General features: G+C 45.4%; 1 protein-coding gene across 2 annotated transcripts in view; it reads left to right on the plus strand.

Annotated features, from left to right (window-relative positions):
* LOC124619243 (cadherin-99C) overlaps nt 1–20,558 on the plus strand; it is a 627,922-nt gene that overhangs the window by 480,240 nt on the left and 127,124 nt on the right. The gene's annotated exons all lie outside the window — the stretch shown is intronic.

Below are 20,558 nucleotides of genomic sequence, written 5' to 3' on the forward strand. Positions count from 1 at the left end.
CCATCGATAAAATGGGGGCCAATTATCCTTCCTCCCATAATGTCGCACCGTACATTAACCCGCCAAGGTCGCTGATGTTCCACTTGTCGCAGCCGTCGTGGATTTTCCGTTGCCCAATAGTGCATATTATGCCGGTTTACGTTACCGCTATTGGTGAATGACGCCTCGTCGCTAAATAGAACGCGTGCAACAACTCTGTCATCGTCCCCTAATTTCTCTTGTGCCCAGTGGCAGAACTGTACACGACGTTCAATGTCGCCGCCATGCAACTCCTGGTGCATAGAAATATGGCACGCGTGCAGTCGATGTTGATGTATCATTCTCTACACCGACGTTTTTGAGATTCCCGATTCTCGCGCAATTTGTCTGCTACTGATGTGCGGATTAGCCGCGACAGCAGCTAAAACACCTACTTGGGCCTCATCATTTGTTGCAGGTCGTGGTTGACGTTTCACATGTGGCTGAACTCTTCCTGTTTCCTTAAATAACGTAACTATCCGGCCAACGGTCCGGACACTTGGATAATGTCGTCCAGGATACCGAGCAGCATACACAGCACACGCCCGTTGGGCATTTTTATCACAATAGCCACACATCAACACGATATAGACCTTTTCCGCAATTGGTAAACGGTCCATTTTAACATGGGTAATGTATCAGGAAGCAAATACCGTCCACACCGGCGGAATGTTACGTGATACCACGTACTTATATGTTTGTGACTATTACAGCGCCATCTACCACAAAGCGAAAAAAGTGGTCCAACTAAAACATTCATATTTCTTTACGTACTACACGAATATGTAATAAAAATATGGGTTCCTATTTTTAAAAAAACGCAGTAGATATCCGTTTGACCTGTGGCAGCGCCATCTAGCGGGCCAGCCATAGCGCCATCTGGTTTCCCCCTTCAAGCTAGAAGAGTTTCGTTCTTTGTACTTTTTTCGTTTGATGCTTATTTCGTGAGATATTTGGGCCGGTCACGATCAATGGACCACCCTGTATTGCACATATTAAGGAGGGAACATTCTCTGTTTCTACGACGGTTGTTCAATAAGTAATATCCCACGTTTTTTTTAAAAATGTCATTGATATGCATAGACAAACGTCCTTGTTGGTGCTTCACATTTGATGTTTGTTCTTTGCGCCGGTGAAGTTTCGAACCGTTCTGGCATGTGGCAGAGCCATAGTACAGCGTCAAAATGGCGTCTACATACGAGTCACGTTTTCAGCAGCGTGCTGTTATTGATTTTTTGTGTGCAGAAAAAGAAACGGTGGTGAACTTCCATAAACGTTTGTGTGCGATGTATGGCGATGCAGCAGTTGATAGGAGTACAGTTGGGCGATGGGTAAAGAACGTTACAGACTCAGGAAAGGCGGGAACAGGGCTCCAGTATCAGCGGCGCTCGCTACGTCCTCCCACACCCGCTGCTCCAGACGTACTGAATCGTGCGGATGCCATTACTCGTACCGACTGGCGCATCACAGCTCGACACTTGGCTTTACAGTTGTCGGTCAGCATTGGAAGGGCGTCTGCAACTATCGGGACTCGCTGATATTCAAAGAAGTGCTCACGATGGGTTCCACGAATGCTCTTAGCGGACCACAAGATTCAAAGAAAGGCCATTTCATCTGAATTGTTGAATCGTTTTGAGACCGACGGAGAGGCGTTTCTGCCACGGATCGTTACGGGGGACGAAAGCTGGGTGCACCACTTTGCACCGGAAGCAAAAAGGTAGTCCGTGGAGTGGCATCATCCTGATTCACAACAAAAGAAGAAATTCAGGAGAACCCGTTCCGCCGGAAAAGTCATGGTGACAGTGTTCTGGGATTGTGATGGCGTCATTCCCGTGGAGATGATGCCAAGAGGGTCACCCATCAATTCAGAGGCGTACGTAAAGACTCTGAATAAACTTAAGAACCGTTTCCGACGTGTTCGATCGGAAAAGAATCCAGCAGAAATCTTGCTCTAACACGATAATGCACGCTCACACACAAGTCTTGAGAACCCGGGAACACATCACCAAATTGGGCTGGACATCATTGCCTCATCCACCCTACAGTCCAGACCTGGCACCCTCGGACTGCCATCTGTTTTAGGTGCTTAAAGATTCTCTACGGGGAACACACTTTGAAGATTACGAGAGTGTCAGTCACGCAGTGAAAACACGGTTACGCCTACAGGACAAGAGCTTATACCAGCAGGGAATTCGTGCTCTTCCACAGCGTTGGCATACGGCCATAGGACGTGATGGAGACTACGTAGAAAAATGGCACATGGACAAGACATGTTGATGTATATTGTCACCAAATTCTCACTCTCAACAAGATTATGTTCTGAGAAAAAAATCTGGAGTATTACTTATTCAACGACCCTTGCATTTTTCTTCAGTTTAGTACACCTTCCTATTTTCATGGTTGATCTGCGCTCAGTTTTTTGACGGGCTATCCAATGGGCGACGTGCCGCTAAATCCGAAGGGGGTGCATTGGGGAGTTTCCCTTGTGAGTAGGAAAAATAGACTCATAAGAAGTTTTTAATGTCAGCTGACGTTTCTGGATTCGGTTCTCAGTTTCTAGAAGAATATTGTTATAAAACACGACTGAGGACCGCGGGCCGCAGTTTGATGACCACTGGTCTGTCGCACAGCTGACGATGATGGGGAACAGACTCGAAAGCCGTCCAACTTCATTGTGACCGTAGTCGGACGCCACGTATGCGGCGGCACACGCCCACACGGCAGAGTGTCGCTACCTAACGGCCTGTGCGAGCGCGTTCCGCAGCCCTACCTTGTAAGCGAGGAAGGGCAGGGCGTGCCGTCAGCGCGGCCGCTTCCGCTTCCTGTGTGGCCGCCGCTCTGAAGGCAGGACACGATCAGGGCAGGTGGGGGCGGGGGCGGGGCTCCACCACTGGAGCCAATAGCGACAGCGTGCGGCGGCACGGCTGTCGACCGTATTATCACACTGATATGCCGAAAAAACTCATACAGGCATGCGTATTAAAATACAGAGGTTAACAGGCAGAATACGGCGCCGCGGTCGGCAACGCATGTATAAGACAAGTGCCTTGCGCAGTTTTTAGCTCGGTTACTGCTGCTACAATGGCAAGTTATCAGGTTTAAGTTAGTTTGAACGCGCACGAGCGATGGGACACAGCATCTCCGAGGTAGCGATAGAGCGGGGATTTTCCCGTACGACCATTTCACGAGTGTACCGTAAATATCAAAAATCCAGTAAAACATCAAATCCCCGACGTCGTTGCGGACGGAAAAAGATCCTGTAAAAACGGGACCAACGACGACTAAAGAGAACCGTTCAACGTGAAATAAGTGCAACCCTTCCGCACATTACTGAACATTTCAATGCTGGGCCATCAACAAGTGTTAGCGTAAGAACCATTCAACGAAACATCATCGATATGGGCTTTAAGAGCCGAACGCCCACTTGTGTACCCTTGATGACTGCACGACACAGAGCATCACATCCCGCCTGGGCCTGTCAATACCGTCATTGGACTGTTGATGACTGGAAATATGTTGCCTCGTTTCAAATTGTATCGAGGGGATGGACGTGTACGGGTGTGGAGACGACCTCATGTATTCGTGGATCCTGCATATCAGCAGGAGACTGTTCAAGCTGTTCGATGCACTGTAATGGTTTGGGGCTGTGTGCAGTTGGAGTGATATGGGACCCCTGATACGTCTGTATACGATTTAGACAGGTGACACGTACGTAACCATCCTGTCTGATCACCTGCATCCATTCATGTCCATTGTGCATTCCGTCGGACTTGGGCAATTCCAGCAGGACAATGCGGCACCCCACACGTCCAGAATAGCTATAGAGTGGCTCCAGGAACACTCTTCTGAATTGAAACAATTCCGCTGGCCACTAAACTGGCCAGACACGAACATTATTGAGCATATCTGAGAAGCATTGCAACGTGCTATCCATAAGTGATCTCCACTCACTTGTACTCTTACAAGTTCATGAACATTCCTACAGGATTCATGGTGTCAATTCCCTCCACCACTGCTTCAGGCATTAGTCCAGTTGTGGCACTCCTGCGTGCTCGCGGGGGCCCGACAGGATATGAGGCAGGTGTACCAGTTTCTTTGGGTCTTCAGTGTATTACTACAACAGCCTTAATTTAATTTCATATTTATTGCAAAAAACATATACCGCATCTGAAGATAACGCTGTCCATACGCGCATTCACGAATCCGCGTTCCTACGCTTCTTGGTGCGGGGTACAGCTGTCGTCGCATCCTGCATCTCTGTCGCGAAACTGGTCGATCTCGTTAGTTTTCGTCATCCTGTTCTATTTATCTTCATTTTATCACTTCTTGGATGCCCCTTAGTCAACCTTTTCGTGGCCTCCTTCCTCTTCTCCTTCTATGTGATTGCCATGAAAGTGGTATGTGTGGCCGGCCACCTCTCTTCTTCCATTCTTTTGACATGCCCCAACCATCCTAGCTGTCTTTCTTCCGCTATACTATAAAGGTTTTGCGTCCTTCCTTTGATTTCCTCATTTAGTGCGCGGTCAAGTCGGCAAATTGTACATGCTATTCACAAGTGGCAAATTTCCAATGCTTTGGGTCTCCTTTTTTGTGTGTCTGTGTGTGTGTGTGTGTGTGTGTGTGTGTGTGTGTGTGTGTGTGTGTGTGTGTGTGTGTGTGTTCCCAGCGTTCACTCCTGTAACTTGTTATTGAAATACGTTGAAGGAGACACTGCAACCAGTCACAAGTTAGTTTTTTTTTTAGATGATTTTATTGTACCTTTACTAGTTTCCAGGCTGATGCTAGCACTGACGTCTTTGCAAGTTTTACATTTGTGTCCTAAAATGTAGCAATTCTTTGTGATACATAGATTACAAAAGGTTTTACATTTGCGTCCTAAAACAAAACAAACTTTTTGTGATTACATAGTTTTATATATGCGACATACAAAGTACTTGCTTCGTGGAAACCTTCCTTTACATAAGACAGAGGTTTGATTTTCTTTTAAAATCCATACTGATCAGTGCACTGAACTTAATAAAAAATGGCGAATACGTGTGTTTACATCGGCTACTGATTTGAAGTCCCAAAGAACGTGATCTGTGTGTGTACAGATAGGGCACACCTCTCGAGTTATATCAGAGATACTTCTTCACAGTAGAGATAATTTTGTACAGTGAGACGTTAAGTAATTTGGGTTTGAAAGGTATGGTAACGGCCAGTGAAGAATTCTGTTTCTCTGAATTAATTATTATTTCTGTCATTCCAAATTAGAGAAGTTGTGTGAAATTTTGGAGGTACATTTGGTTTTTAAAATTCTAGTTGATCACACAGTATGGAGTCAGGTTTTTTGTGTGCCTCTAACAGATTCATCTGTACTCCTCTTTCGGCAAAATGTAATATCTCTAAGTTTTTTTCCTTGCTTGTCTCTGTGTTTCCGTGCTGGGCCAAGTGAGTAGCAAAAGTTGACGTAATTAGGTTGCTGAGCCTAAGAGCATCCATGTGTTCGTGGTGTCATACGTCCAAACTCCTACGGCTCTGGCCAATGTGAAGTTTGTGGCGCACGGAACAACTTAGTTTATAAATGCACTTCAGTGTTTAAGTTGTGAACAATTTTGCTTTTCATTTTACTGTTTGTATGAAAACTAATAGTGTTATTTTTGGCATAGAATAAGTTTGCAATCTGATATGACACTTCACCAATGAATGGTATGCAGAATTATTTCACAGTCCACCCTAACAACTACACCCGTCCGGAAAAGCGCGGGAAAACCCCTTTTTATTAGTGGACCCAGCTCTAGTCTTCACAAGTGTTAAGGCAGCTTGGAACACCAGGAGACTCCAGAGGAAAATTCCGGTATAGAAGCCGAGGCACCGAATATGTAGATTCTGAGAAATATGGCGTGGGCTGATTATCCAGAACATTTAACCTCCCACTACAACGGCTGGGAAACCTTTCAGAGACCGAGCGGGGTGGCGCAGTGGTTAGACACTGGACTCGCATTCGGGAGGACGACGGTTCAATCCCGCGTCCGGCCTTCCTGATTTAGGTTTTCCGTGATTTCCCTAAATCACTCCAGGCAAATGCCGGGATGGTTCCTCTGAAAGGGCACGGCCGACTTCCTTCCCAATCCTTCCCTAATCCGATGAGACCGATGACCACGCTGTCTGGTCTCCTTCCCCAAACCAACCAACCAACCAAACCTTTCAGACTTGACGTCTCACAATGAGTCGCATCAGTACCACCTGATGGTGGCGACGAGCTTCGTCAGCAACACACTGTGCTGGTGAGACACGCCGCATGGAGCCGCCGCCGAGCTCCGAGCTCCGAGCTGCTGGCGCTCACGCCGGCCCGGCGCTGGCCTCGGCTCCCCCGCCCCGCCACGCCCCGCCGCGCCCTGTCCTCAGGAGCTGTACGGCGGCGCTGTGCGCCTCACTACTCCAAGGGGCGGGGAGGGGCGGGGCACACACTGTACATCGGCCTGCTGCTGTCTCCTCTATGCCCGCCAATTAAAGCAAATATTAAACTGTAGTACGCCGCGTCCATTATACATGCAAGGGCGGATTCAAGGGGGTGACACGGGGGGGGGGGGGGGGGGGGGGCAAGTACTCCCCTCCCCAAACAGAGACAGAGACAGTGAATATCGGCATAGTCACGATTTTCACTTACTGACAGCATGTAATTGTGAGCTTAAAATATGCAGAAATCCTGGAAGTAATGGAACGTTAGTGTGACTTGTTGTGTTATGCCTTCTCGTTTCTTTTTTGTCATATTTTACGATAAAAGTGACAGTGTGTTATTATTAAGCGTGCATAGATCTGTAGAACGCAGAGTAGTTTCAGTTTATGCTGTGATTTTTTAACACGAAAGAAAAAATTCCACATTTTCTGCATCAGTGTAACTTATTTCGAAGAGCCCTCAGATCAGTAATTAAGTTTTTCTTCTTTACTGAAACGCCCTGCTTAAATCCGTAGGACAGAACAGGTAGTTGCAGTTGTAGAAAGGGGCCAAAAGGGGGGGGGCTGTCAGTTACACTGAAACATATATAACTTTATTTAGTTGTCCAGAAAATACAGCAAAAATTTTCGACCTAGTTATCAGCTGAATAGGTCACACTGTCTAATGCCTTAAGGGCACAACTACTTAAATTTAAGAACGGCTGAAAGCCATTCACTTAAAATTCAGACTCAAAACCGAATATTTAGACGGCAGGAGGCCTCACGGAAGTAAGTTCTATAACGTGGCTGAAGGCACAACAAATTTAACACTTGAAAAGTAAACAAGTTTGATTTAAAGACGGCTGAAGGCACATGATTTGAGACTGCAGGTAAATTAATTTAAAAGAAACACAAGGCGGAAGGCCTTATCTTGAATTAGTCTGAAGGCCCCACATAGTGTGATACTTGAAAGACAAGAACTTTAATTTAAAAACGGCTGAAGGCTGATGACTTAAAACAAGTAAAATAATTTGTAGTAGGCAGAATGCCCAAACCTTTATTTTTAAACAATATTTTACATACGCTGAAGGCCCACCAATATAAGATTTACCAAGTAAGGAATTTAAATTTTAAAGCGGCTGAAAACCCATTATTGGAAAAAACAACTACAATAAGTTTTCAAAAGGCAGAAGGCCCAAAGCTTTATCCAAAAAATATTTTAAATGAGGCTGAAGGCCCAACGCAAGACTTCACAAGTAAGGAACTTTCAATTTTAAAGCGCCTGACGGCCCATTATTTAAAACCGAACTAAAAGCATACAAATTCAAACCATCCGCTATAAGCCATTAAAATACACAATCAAACACCAATAAGAAAAGGCAGTACAGCCGGCGGCGCTCAGAAGTTTCTGAGGGTCAGTCCGCACTCGAAATATTAGCGTTCATTTAGGGGAGACAGCTAGTCAGCCCAACTATATCCGATCCGCCGGCAACCCAACCAAGAGACAGTCAACGGACCCACCGACAAGACGACTAGCTTGCCACCCGACTAGTGCACAAGGAACTTCAAAGCCAAAACGTAAAACGCGTAGCCACCCACAACCAAGTATGCATAACTACACACACGTGTTGGGTAGTGACAACACGGTGAGGAAAGGACACTGCCTGAATTTTACGTCAGCGGCCAGGCCACATAACCGGAACGCTAACGGCACAAGGCAGAAAATTCCGCTGGTGGACTTGGACTTCAAATAACCAAAATACAGTTAAACTCCACCGGGTGGTGGCCAAACTTTCGCCAACTCGAACCCTCGCTGTTGCTCACGGGAATACACCCAACAGCCAACCGTGTTAACCAACAGCACAATGTGAACAGTCTGGTTTCGGTAGTTAAATCACCGCCCAACTTTGATGTCCTGGGTCGGTGAGCCACCAACCCCGTAGCAGTCGGGACAGCTCCCACACACTCCGGCACTGCGTAGAGACCGCCAGCGGGCCCAGCCCACTGCGCCGCGCGGAGATTTCCTGGTCGATCCACACCAGCCGACCGACTGCCACACATCAGCACGGAGACAGCACTAAAATAAGTGAGCAGTCGACATCACAAGCTACACACAGTTTCACGAACACTTGCACGAAGGAGAAGACAACACTAACGGCAGCGACTGTGCAATAACAAGGACGAATCACGAGTGGGCACGCGCAGGCGACCCACAAGCGATACGTCGTGCGACAAGGCGACCGAGCGACGACCAGCCGAGGCGGTCCGCACTCACAAGTGGTGTGTGTCGGCAGCCGGCGGGGGAGCCACGGCTGTCCGGACCTCACTGCAGCCGCGCCCCGACTCGACTTGGGCCGCGTGCCAACTCAAACACTGCCAGGTCCGAACTGCACTGCTGGCGCCTCCCAACTCATCACTGGCACATCCGGGCTCCCCGAACACACGACACCCGGGAAGTAACACCAGTCAACAAAGATAATACGCCAGGGCTGATAGCGGTAAGCGCCGCTGCCGCCTCTCACGGGCACGCAAGGCGGCCACTCAGTGACGCCAGTAATTGAAATTAACGTAACGAGGTGGTGGTGCAGTGAAAATGAGATATGGCACGAACACGAGCCACGCGCGGCTCAGTTACTCTGATTGTTTTGAAACAATTAAATCTTTGTGTTGCAAAAATAAAGCTCGCGTTGGTCACTCTGATACCCCATTCGTTAATTTCACATTCTTCATTTTGCTAACAAAATTTGGAGAAAAGTCCATTGTGTGATTTCTAGGGCCTCTCGTTTCCGCTCTGATGAAACATTTCAGCAAAAAGGTATTCTGACATCAATCAGCTATCGAAGGCACAACGGGAGGACAGAATAAAATAGAAGGAGAAGAAGAAAAATGGTGGATGAAGTGAAGAAAGGGAGACAGCAGAGTACGGAGTAGTTGGGATGGGAGACAGCAGTGCAAGTGGGCAGTGATGGGAAAACATGCGCGAGCTGTGCTCCTCCCCCGTCCAGCAGCGTGCACTGGAGACGGCTAGCTGCCGCCAACCTGCCGCCGATGCAGACGATGTGGGTGCCGTGTCGCCCGTCGGAGACGCGCAGAAATGCACTGAAACGTGGGACACGTCTCGCGAGGACCACCACGTCGAGCTTTCGAGACTGCGAAAACTTTTGCGAGGCTTCTGCTGCGGAAAGTGTTCAGGAGAGACGATATAGGCAAGTATCGCTGTTCGGCTATTCTGTATGTTTGTTCCGGCAGTGATGTTTTTGCGCGGATGCGGGCATTCAAAACTGGAAACAGACCCAACGAGCACATGCTTTGCTGCCTGGCGAGGGCCCCTTCTCCAGCCAGTAGCATCGTTTCTCCAGCCTAGGACGGTACAGCTGTCGTGTCGTGGCGCTGCTCTGCTGTTTCTTCTACAGCAGGCGCCCGGCGACCAGTTCCACCCTTGCAGGGCCGGAGGGGGTAGATCAGAAGCGTGAACATGTCCTTACAGGCTGTGTGAGTCTGACTTTAAAATAAACAGACACGTACAATAAGAGATTAAGCTAATTACAGTCGTTATCACATATGATACACATATTAGAAATATGATTTTATTACAGTCACAGTTTTAGGACAGTCATTATTACATATGACGGAATGAAACTTTCCTCTTGCGTTTCCTACAAGAAGATATCTAACTCTTCCTCGCGATCATCGTTGATGCAATACCTTGATGGATATGCATCAATGCCAGTGAATTTAAACGACCTTCCGTGATCTTGCTGCGAAGATACTTCTTGAGACGGAGTAAGATCGAGAAATATCTCACTGCAAGTAATAGTTGTTACAGATTTGTTGTCAGATTTGAAGCTCCCCCTTCAAAGCTACAAAACAAGGGAGATCCTCTGTGTATGGTACAGAACTTTGCAAAACATGCTCTGTACTGTCATCACTCTAGTTTGGCGACAGCAATTTTTGAACGTGTCCGATTCTTTGTAGTTAAATTTTTTGGGAGTTTTAATGACAGTTCTTTTAAGAAATGATCGAGAAAAGGTACGAACGCTGACAGACAGTGATACTCTCCTACGGACTGTTTCTGAAAATTGGGCCTTTTGGTCTGTTCGAAGAACAGCTGTACATTGCTAAATAGGCACAGTGCCGCCTTAGGCATTTCCGAAAGTTCTCCATCGATTAGTAACAGTTTCTATTTATGTATACATTCAGTTAGCTTTTACCTGCGGCTTTGTTCGCGTATCGCTACTGTTGTTACGTAAGTATCGGAGAAGCACAGCTCGCGATGTGTGTGCCGTTCTCTCCGCTGCCCCATCGCACCAAGTCGCGTATTACAATCCTTGTACGTGTATCGCATCACGGCACAGACAGGAATGCATCGACTCCAGCGCAGATTTTTTTTAAAAATTTATTTGAAGCTCAGTTTAATCAGAATTGTCGTGACAAATGTTTGATGAAAGTCTGTTTACCCGTTTAAAGGTATGTAAAGTAAATAGTTTGCCGGCAGCCTCACGCTTTCTAATCAATATGTACTACATAACTTGATGTCATACTACAATATAGATCCCAAAAATCTCTAAAGAAATTTCGCGAGAACATATGTCAACTTTTATGGTTCACCCACAATAATAATTTTTGTGATGTCTTTCGGATTCACTGCGCCAGGTGCAATCAAAAGACAAAAATTATTATGGTGAACCGTAAATGCTAAGCAAACGTACTCGTGGACTTCCGTGTTGATCCTTTTTGAGATCTACAGTTTGGTTCTTTCCAATTTGACATGGCTCTTATCGTCTGCGGAACGTATTGTAAAAGAATGCATTGCCGACAAAGATTTTGCTGCCTCGATACTTTTTATCGACTATTACCTTACCTGCCTATTGATTTAACTTTTTTTTTAGTCGACTTGTTCCTTCTCAAGGTTCAAGGTGTCTCAATACCAAACTTCATCAAATTCGGTTCAGTGGTTCTGCCGTGAAAATGTGATTAACAGCCGCGCGGTCTGGGGCGCTTTGCAACGGTTCGCGCGGCTCCTCCCGTCGGAGGTCCGAGTTCTCCCTCGGGCATTTGTGTGTGTGTTGTCCTTAGCGTACCTAAGCTAGTTTAAGTTAGATTAAGTAGTGTGTAAGCCTAGGGACCGACGACCTCAGCAGTTTGGTCACGTAGGAACTTACCACACATTTCCACATTTTTTGTGACAGACAGAGAGAGCCACTTTCACATATAAAATATTCGTACTTTATGGATTACTCACTGTACCTTTCAACAAGAAGTGAAATGCTATATCGTGACTGAAATATGTTGATCCTAATAAAATGTCGAACAGGACACAAGGTACTATGTGCCAAGAAAAGGACTTTGGCGAAATGTCAAGGTGCGTAGAACAACAAATATACTGACTGTAAGAAGCCTCACGATAATGGAAAATGGGAACGTGGCGGTACTATTTTTTACCGGCTGAGAAAAGAATCCAGAGAGATCAAATATTTACCGAAAATGCCTGAATGTGTGAGCTTGAACGCAGCCCTAGAAGTATACAAAATTTTTCACAAAGTAAAAGATTTAACTTTACTTGCATACCGAGTAAAACCTACACAAAATCTCATTCATCTGCTACACAATCACGAAACGCGTTCTACAGATCTCTCTCTTAACGATAATAGACTACCGATCAATGTCTTCTGTATCTACATCAACAATAAAACTGTAAAACCGTCGTGTCTGTGTTTTGCCTATTTGGACATGCTAATCTCAATAACTGGTAGGGTTTTCGCAGGGAACTTGAGTGTAACTTCGGGTAACGTATACGTTTTATTTCATCGAAACCGGATCATGGAGAAAAAAAGATGTCCTAATGTAAAATTTTTTCTCGTTTGAAGCATATAACGCATATAGGGAAACATAATCTGTCCAGTCACATTAGTCTGTTCGCCTGTGAGAAGCCTGACTAACCACCTTTTGCAGCGCGAAGAGAGTCAGTGACGTTTTGGAAGGTGCTGACAGTGGTGTGCAGCCGTGCCGACTCAGTGCCCGGCCACCTGTGCTAGCTTTCACGGTTCAGCATCCGTGGCGAAACAGCCCGAAGACGGCACGGCACGGTAGCTCAGCGTGTTCGGTCAGAGGGCTGCTCGCTCTCTGTAATAAAAAAACTCAGTTAAGGAATCAACGATCAACTTGAACGGATGTCTTGTGACGTCCGCCCAGACCAAACGCAACGAACAATACCGAACAAAATGATAAATAAAAAAAGTCGAGTGGGTCCCGCAGAACCTCGACTGGGTTTAAGTCCGTGCAGTTTGTTGGGTGGGGGAGTGCAGTAAACTCGTCCTGCTGCTCTTCGAAACTCGCACGGACACTGCGAGCTGTTTGACACGTTGCATTGTCCTGCTGGTAGATGCCATCGGGCCGAGGAAAACGAGCTCCATGTAGGGTAGGATAGATAGACGCATACTTGTGTTGATACGGTGTCTTATCCAGAATGACGAGATCACCCGGGGAGTGCCTCGAAAACATTCGCCACGCCGTAACGGCGTCTCCTCAGGCCTGGACTCTTCCGATGATTTTTGCAGGTCCATACACACCAGATGTCATCTATCTACAGCGTACTCCGCAAGCCACCTAATGGTGCGTGGCGGAGGGTACTTCGGTACCATCATCTGATCCTTCCAACCCTGTTCCACTTGCGAATAATGCTTGGGAAGAATGATTGTCGGTAAGCCCCTGTATTGGCTCTAATTTCTCGAAATTTCTCCTCGTGGCCAATACACGAGATGTATGTAGGGGGAAGTAATATGTTGTCCGACTCCTCCTGAAAAGTGCTGTCCCGATATTTCAACAGTAAATCTCTCCGCGATGCACAACGCCTCTCTTGTAACGTCTGGCAGTGGAGTTTGTTTGGCATCTCCGTAACGCTCTCTCGCCTGCTAAACGATCCCGTGACGAAACGCGGCGCTCTTTGTTGGATCTTCTGTGTTTCCTCTATCAGTCGTACCTGATAGGGATCCCAGGTGGATGAACAATACTCAAGAATCGGGCGAAGAAGCTTTTCGTGGATGAGTTACATTTCCTTAAGATTCTTCCGATGAATCTGAGTCTAGTGTCTGCTTTTCACTCTATCTCTTTTATATGGTCATTCCACTTAAGGTCGCTCTGGATAGTTACGCCTAGATATGTTACGGCAAACGCTGTCTACAGCTCTTTGTCATAAATAGTGCAGCTGTACAGTAGTGAATTTCTTTTCCTATGTATGCGCAATACGTTACATTTATTTACGTTCAGGGCCAACTGCCAGAGCCCCCACCATTCAGCAGTTCTGTGCAGGTCGTTCTGTAAATTCTTACTATCTTCTGGCGTTGCTACTTTGGTACAGACCACTGCATCATTTGCGAATAGCCTTAAAGAGCATCCGACGCTTTCTGCTAGATCATTTATATATATATTGTGAACAGCAACGGTCCTATCACATTTCCCTGTGGCACTCCGGATATTACCTTTACATCTGTCGATTTAGTTCCGTTAAGAGCGACGTGTTGAGGTCTATCTGCAAGAAAGTCTTGAATCCAATCGCAAGTCTGCTCCGATACTCCTTAAGCTCTCTCTCTCTCTCTCTCTCTCTCTCTCTCTCTCTCTCTCTCTCTCTCTCTCTTCGCCCCCCCCCCCTCCCCATACCCCCGGTGGAACATGAGGCCACCTGTTGCCACTCAGTGAACGTTCAGTCGCTTTACTGGCCAGCAAATTCGAGCCTTTATTGCCGATGCACAGCCGTCAGGATGGGCGCTTGAACCAGGCGCGTGCTGCGAAGGTCTACACGCAGCAACTTTCGCTGAATGAACGTTTAGGAAACACTGTTAACAGCCCCTCGATCATTTGGGCTGTTAGTTGCTCAACAGTTGCACGCCTGTTCGCCTGTACGTGTCTCGGCAGCTGTCATTCACTCCTGTTAACTGTAACCCTCGGTGCCTCACAGGATAGCGCCATTTTGCCATGCGCGGTGTACCTTTAATTACGGCGACATTCGAACAGCCTACAAACTTAGCCGTTTCGGAAATGCTTCCACACATTGCCCGAAAGCCAATGACTATGTCCGTTTGCACATCAAATAAATCGCTCCGCTTCCGCAATACGACAACGACTACGCTGTTTTCCGTCACCCTCACACGCTTTATGCGGTGGTGGAAATTAGTATATAAAGGCACGTGGTTATTTGTGGGAAAAACCTATTTACTTACTTATTTCGTATTGCGCGCATTATCCCTGTGCAATACACAACAAATCAAAACAATATACATTCTCATTTCACTATTAGAATTAGGCCGAGTACTTAAAAATAGAGAAAAAGGCAATGTTTCAGGTAGTAAGGGGCGGATGTGGATATAAAGGCAGGGCAGCTAGATGACGCGCCCAATGGTGAATGTGAACAGCTCGCTGCAGTTACAGTTTGGAGGTGTGTCTGCTAACGTCGTACGGCAGTTATTGTGATTACGTCGCATGGAAAGTTTCTCTCGGGTGAAGAGCAAACAATTATTAAGGCGTACAAAGAAACGGGCCTGCCTAATCGCCAGATTACTAAGAAATTCATACGTTGAAGTTGGTGTTATTGATAATTCTGTCAGACTGGTTATACTGTATGGCAAAACTGACAAATATGGTCGGACACGAAAATTGTCGGCATCAGATACGCGTTTCATTCTGAGTAAAGTAAAAGTCGACGGCTTGTGTTCCTCTCAAATCGTGGCAGATTTGCAGACCCATAAGCCACTTTTAAACAATGCGCATAAGGAAGTTTGACTGAAATGAAACCGCTGGCAGATTAAAATTGTGTGCCGGACCGAGACTCGAACTCGGGACCTTTGCCTTTCGCGGGCAAGTGCTCTACCATCCGAGTTACCCAAGCACGAGTCACGCCCCGTCCTCACAGCTTTAATTCCACCAGTACCTCGTCTCCTACTTTCCAAACTTCACAGAACCTCTCCTGCGAATCTTGCAGAACTAGCACTGCTGGAAGAAAGGATACTGCGGACAGACGGCTTAGCCACAGCCTGGGGGATGTTTCCAGAATGAGATTTTCACTCTGCAGCGGAGTGCCGTGAGACCGCTACGGTCGCAGGTTCGAATCCTGCCTCGGGCATGGATGTGTGTGATGTCCTTAGGTTAGTTAGGTTTAAGTAGTTCTAAGTCTAGGGGACTGATGACCTCAGAAGTTAAGTCCCATAGTGCTCAGAGCCATTTGAACCATTTTTTGCAGCGGAGTGTGCGCTGATATGAAACTTGCTGGAAGATGCAAGCCATGTCTCCGCAGTATCCTTTCTTCCAGGAGTGCTAGTTCTCCAAGGTTCGCAGGAGAGCTTCTGTGAAGTTTGGAAGGTAGGAGACGAGGTACAGGTGGAATTAAAGCTCTGAGGAGGGGGCGTGAGTCGTGCTTGGGTAGCTCAGATGGTACAGCACTTGCCCGCGGAAGGCAAACGTTCCGAGTTCGAGTCTCGGTCCGGCACACAGTTTTAATCTGCCAGGAAGTTTCATATCTGCGCGCACTCCGTTGCAGAGTGAAAATCTCATTCAGGCTTGATTGAAGTTTGGGGGAGTACATCTGCCGTGGACAGCAGAATGAAACAGAGTGATTTTCAGTGATGAGAAAAAGTTTAATTTGGATGCGCCTAGTGTTTTCAGTATTACTAACATGATCTCCATATGAAAGAACCCGTTCGGATGAGCAGAAAGTTTGGCGGTGGCAGCGTTTGAATCTGAGCAGCATTTTGTGCTAATGGCAGGTTCAGGATAGCACGCCTATACCCCAAAATGAAGTCCGATGGTTACACAAGAATGCTGGAAATTGTATTTGTTCGTATGTTTGGGGAATTTGACGAGGATAGTTTATCAGCCCAGCATGTGAACGCTGGGACTGACACGTGTGCCAAGACAAAGTGTTGTTTGCAAGAGAAAGGAATTTCATTCATGTGGTGGCCATCGAGCAGTCTGTGAGATCCAAGCGTGTCGTGCTTGTTGCAGTGGGCGACAGTTTGAGGCTGTGGCCGAGCTGAAAACTGCATTTCAGATGGAGTTGATATCAATCGCGGAAGACGAGGTCACTGCTCTTACACAGTCAATTCCTAAGAGAATTTCTGCAGTTATTAAGAACAGAGAATTTCCGCAGTTATTAAGATCAGTGGGGGCTCGACTAGATACTAGGTCGTAGTTGTGATTGTTTACTGTTTACGTTAGATTATTTTGATAACAATTCATAAATGTCTTTATATCGATTTCCACACCCTAAGGTTGTTCCGTTCTTAAGTACCAATGCTAATGGTAAAAAAAGGATGTATTTTGTTTTACTTTGTTGTAAACGATACGGGAAAATGCTTGCAGTACCAAACACGTAAATAAACGTGTTCTTTTTCACAAATAACCACGTGCCTTTATACTGATTTCCACCTCTACATACCCTCAACTGCTAGTGCTGCAGCGTAGGCGGCGGTCACGTTACTGTGACTGGACCATGGTATTAGCTCTCTGAAAAAGCTGTTTGCTTTTGGCGTTTGAACTGTATCGTATTTGTAAAAATGATTGATATCTCCTGCGTAACACGATTCAACTTACTGATGCAATGCTTGTACAAACCTCAAACTGTTTAATGTATACTTCTACACAGGTATTATTAAATGCGAAAGTAGCTCCGTCTTTTACGTTTTCACCACTCAACTCCTGAACCGATTCCGATTACATCTGGTATGGGCATAGCTTGAACACTGAGGAATAACATAGGCTACTTTCGAAAGTAGAAAAAAAGACAGAAAGGAAAAAATCGACTCCTAAGAGTATGAGGTTTCGGATGGAACATTTTTTTTACACCAGTGAACATGAACTATGTTAAAAAGTTATTAAATTTTTTGGGTAATGTCCAAGTTGTATGATGTGTAGTTATTTCAGTAGCTCGATGCCTAGGTGCGCACTCGTGGCCACATTCCTCTGCACGCAACCTGTGCTTGCCGGAACAGCCAGTACGTGAACGCAGCTGGCATTGTTGCACGCACAACAGCTCACGTACTCACTCCCCATCACTCATCACAACAAAACTGCTGATGCGTGAGCGCGGCTTCAGGTGACAGCTAGTTTAAGAAGAAGTGTCTCATGCTTTCCGAAGAATGAACTTAAAATCTAAAGCAAAAGGTAAAAAGGTTAGATGCCTCGTTTGCTGTATATGATGTCGAGAAGCAAACAAAAGCGCCTCAAATGTTTCCCCAGTCTGTTTCATTTGTTTCTGCTTTTAGACAATCATTTCACAAAACATCTGACCAATGTCTTTTTTTTTTAAATTTTTCTTATCCTCGCTGTACATGTGACATCCAGTATGGTTTGAGATTTTTTGGTTCCTTTACCCTTTCTAGTACTTAACTTTTCATTACCTTATGCATCCACTGTATTTCCTCCATTCTCTTCCGGTTCCACATCTCAAATGCATCAATTTGGTCTCTATCTCTCCTCTTTAAGGCCCAGGTTTCACAACCGCACAGAAAAGCACACCACGCGAAGTATTTAACCAACATTTTTGATAACTCCAACCGCGATTCTCTGCATAATACAGTTTTCTGGAAAGCTTGGTTTTCCATTTAAATTATTGGACCTTTTTCTTTTTAATCATCCAGTAATCATTTAGCGTCATACCCAAATATCTATATTGCACAACCTGTTCACGTTGATCTTTCGTTGTTTCCAGTTTCATATCTTCTTTGTTATTTACTCTGATCACTTTAATTTTCATTCAATACCCTTTCAAGCTTTCTTCAAGTCTGGACAGTGTCCATTGAGGAGATGCTGTTTTACCTGCAAGCAGTACCTCGTCGTTAGCAAATCTGATGCAGTTGATCTTCCATATAGAAAGGGTCGCCAACGAGAAGCACTATACTTTCATTTGGTTATCATGATGTTTAGCGCATATTTAAAAGAGCATAACTGCTCTACTCACATTACTATTACTGACAAGTCAAACACAAGTTTTTTGAAAGCTATGTGGAGCGAAGATATTGTTCATAATGGCCGCTTACCGCTCGAAGTCGATACGCGTTGGTAGGCCGTTGTTGTCTTCAAAAAGAGTATGGCTCAACGATCTCACTGGACTGCCCAGTAGCACACCAAATGACAACCTTCGGGCTACCATGGACCCCTTCATTAATAAGCTGCGTGTTTGTGTCCGAGTAGTATTTGGTTTACTGAAAAATCCATCAGATGACAGTTTGCCTCATAAGATATGATAATAAATTAAGATATCTTTTACCGTCATCCGATTTTAGTGAAATAAAGCCTGTATATTGACCCAAGCTACTCTAAAGTTACCTGTGGGAAGCCCATGAAAATCCGTCTAGTAGTTTTGGAAATTAACGTGTTCAAATAGACAGGCAGAGTTTTTAAAATAGTGTTACTGTATTCAGTTACACTCCCTACATCACCACAATCAGTTATCGATGAATATTTTCAGTACACAGACACGACATTTTACAGTTTTGTTATTAGTATACAGTGTGTAACAAAAACGTATGGCCGAACTTCCAGGAAATATTCCTCACACGTAGAGGAAGGAAATACGCTATGTGGACATGAGTGTGGAAGTGCTTTGTTTCCCTGTTAGAGGTCAGTGTCTACTTGACTTTATGATCGCGGTAATCATGGGAATCAAACAGGAGAAGAACGTATCAGCACAGTATAAAACACTTTCCAAATGAAATGTTCAAAATGCCCTCCGTTAGCACGGATACACGCATCAACTCGCCGTCGCTTAGAACCGCTGGTGCGCTGGTGTATCCCTGCAGAAATGCGTATTGTTTCACAGCCTTCCAGAACACGGGCACGAAGACTCTGTACATCTTGTACCGTGTTTCCGTACACGACAGCTTCCAAAGGCTCCCACAAATAAAAGTGTGGTGGGTTTAGGTTCGGAGAGCTCTCTGCAAGATGAGGAATCAGTCGCCTCAAATGTCCTCCTGTCAGCGCACGTTTCCCGCAATATAAACGTTGAGCGGCACGGCCATTATCATCTGCTAGTCCGCAAAGAAAATAGGCCTCTGCTAACTACGTATTTTGAGTACACTTCCATTGCTCTGAACCACAAACCAGGTCCATAGTGAACACTAAAGAGTTGATGCTACGTGCTAGCACATTCCGTGCTTTTCCCCCTCGATAGCGCTGACCCTTTCACGGTTTAAGCAATTTTTAATTAAAAAGCCACAATTTTATCTACTTATGTGTTCTTATTTATGAAGGGTTTTTAGCCTTTTTCTTTATTTAGGTACTGCAAAAATTTCAGATACAGGATCTGTCTTGTGGAAAATCGCTCGAAGAAAAAATATCGAGTCCTTTTGCAACTTTCGCAATAAAACAAAGCCAGCAATGAAATGCGAACTAAGAAAATAAATATTTTAGAGAAATAAGTTTTTAATATAAAGTAATATAAGCTTTTTAATTTACCACGTGCCTTGTTTGGACTAAAAAGTGTAAAATAATTTCTCGGTGCCCATTAAGATTCCCAACCCTATACTGATAGTCCTGAAATTTTGTGATTGTAAATTTCTAACACAAATGAAGATAATTTCTCGTAGCACATTAAGATTCCTGACCCCCAGATAGTATTGTGAATTTCTAATACAAATGAAAATACTTGTAAGACTTACAACGAAAAGCGCGGGGCGCATACAATGGATGACAGTTTGAAGGCGAACTATTCGTACACCAATTATGTATTTTTATAGCTATTAAAACTTCAAAAAAAAAAAAAAATGGCTCTGAGCGCTATGGGACTCAACTGCTGAGGTCATTAGTCCCCTAGAACTTAGAACTAGTTAAACTTAACTAACTTAAGGACATCACAAACATCCATGCCCGAGGCAGGATTCGAACCTGCGACCGTAGCGGTCTTGCGGTTCCAGACTGCAGCGCCTTTAACCGCACGGCCACTTCGGCCGGCTATTAAAACTTCACTATCACAAATTTTCAGTACTATGTATTTGGTGTTATAACAGCGTGATCAGACTTTCGTATTTCAAGGGATGGTCCCTTATTTAGCTTAAGTGTACCATTGTTCCGGTAAAATATGTACGGTATGTATACTGTCCCGTTTCCCATTAACTATCCCAGATATTCTGTATCAG

This window comes from Schistocerca americana, chromosome 6 (genome assembly GCF_021461395.2).
Source record: "Schistocerca americana isolate TAMUIC-IGC-003095 chromosome 6, iqSchAmer2.1, whole genome shotgun sequence".
Lineage (NCBI taxonomy): Eukaryota > Metazoa > Arthropoda > Insecta > Orthoptera > Acrididae > Schistocerca > Schistocerca americana.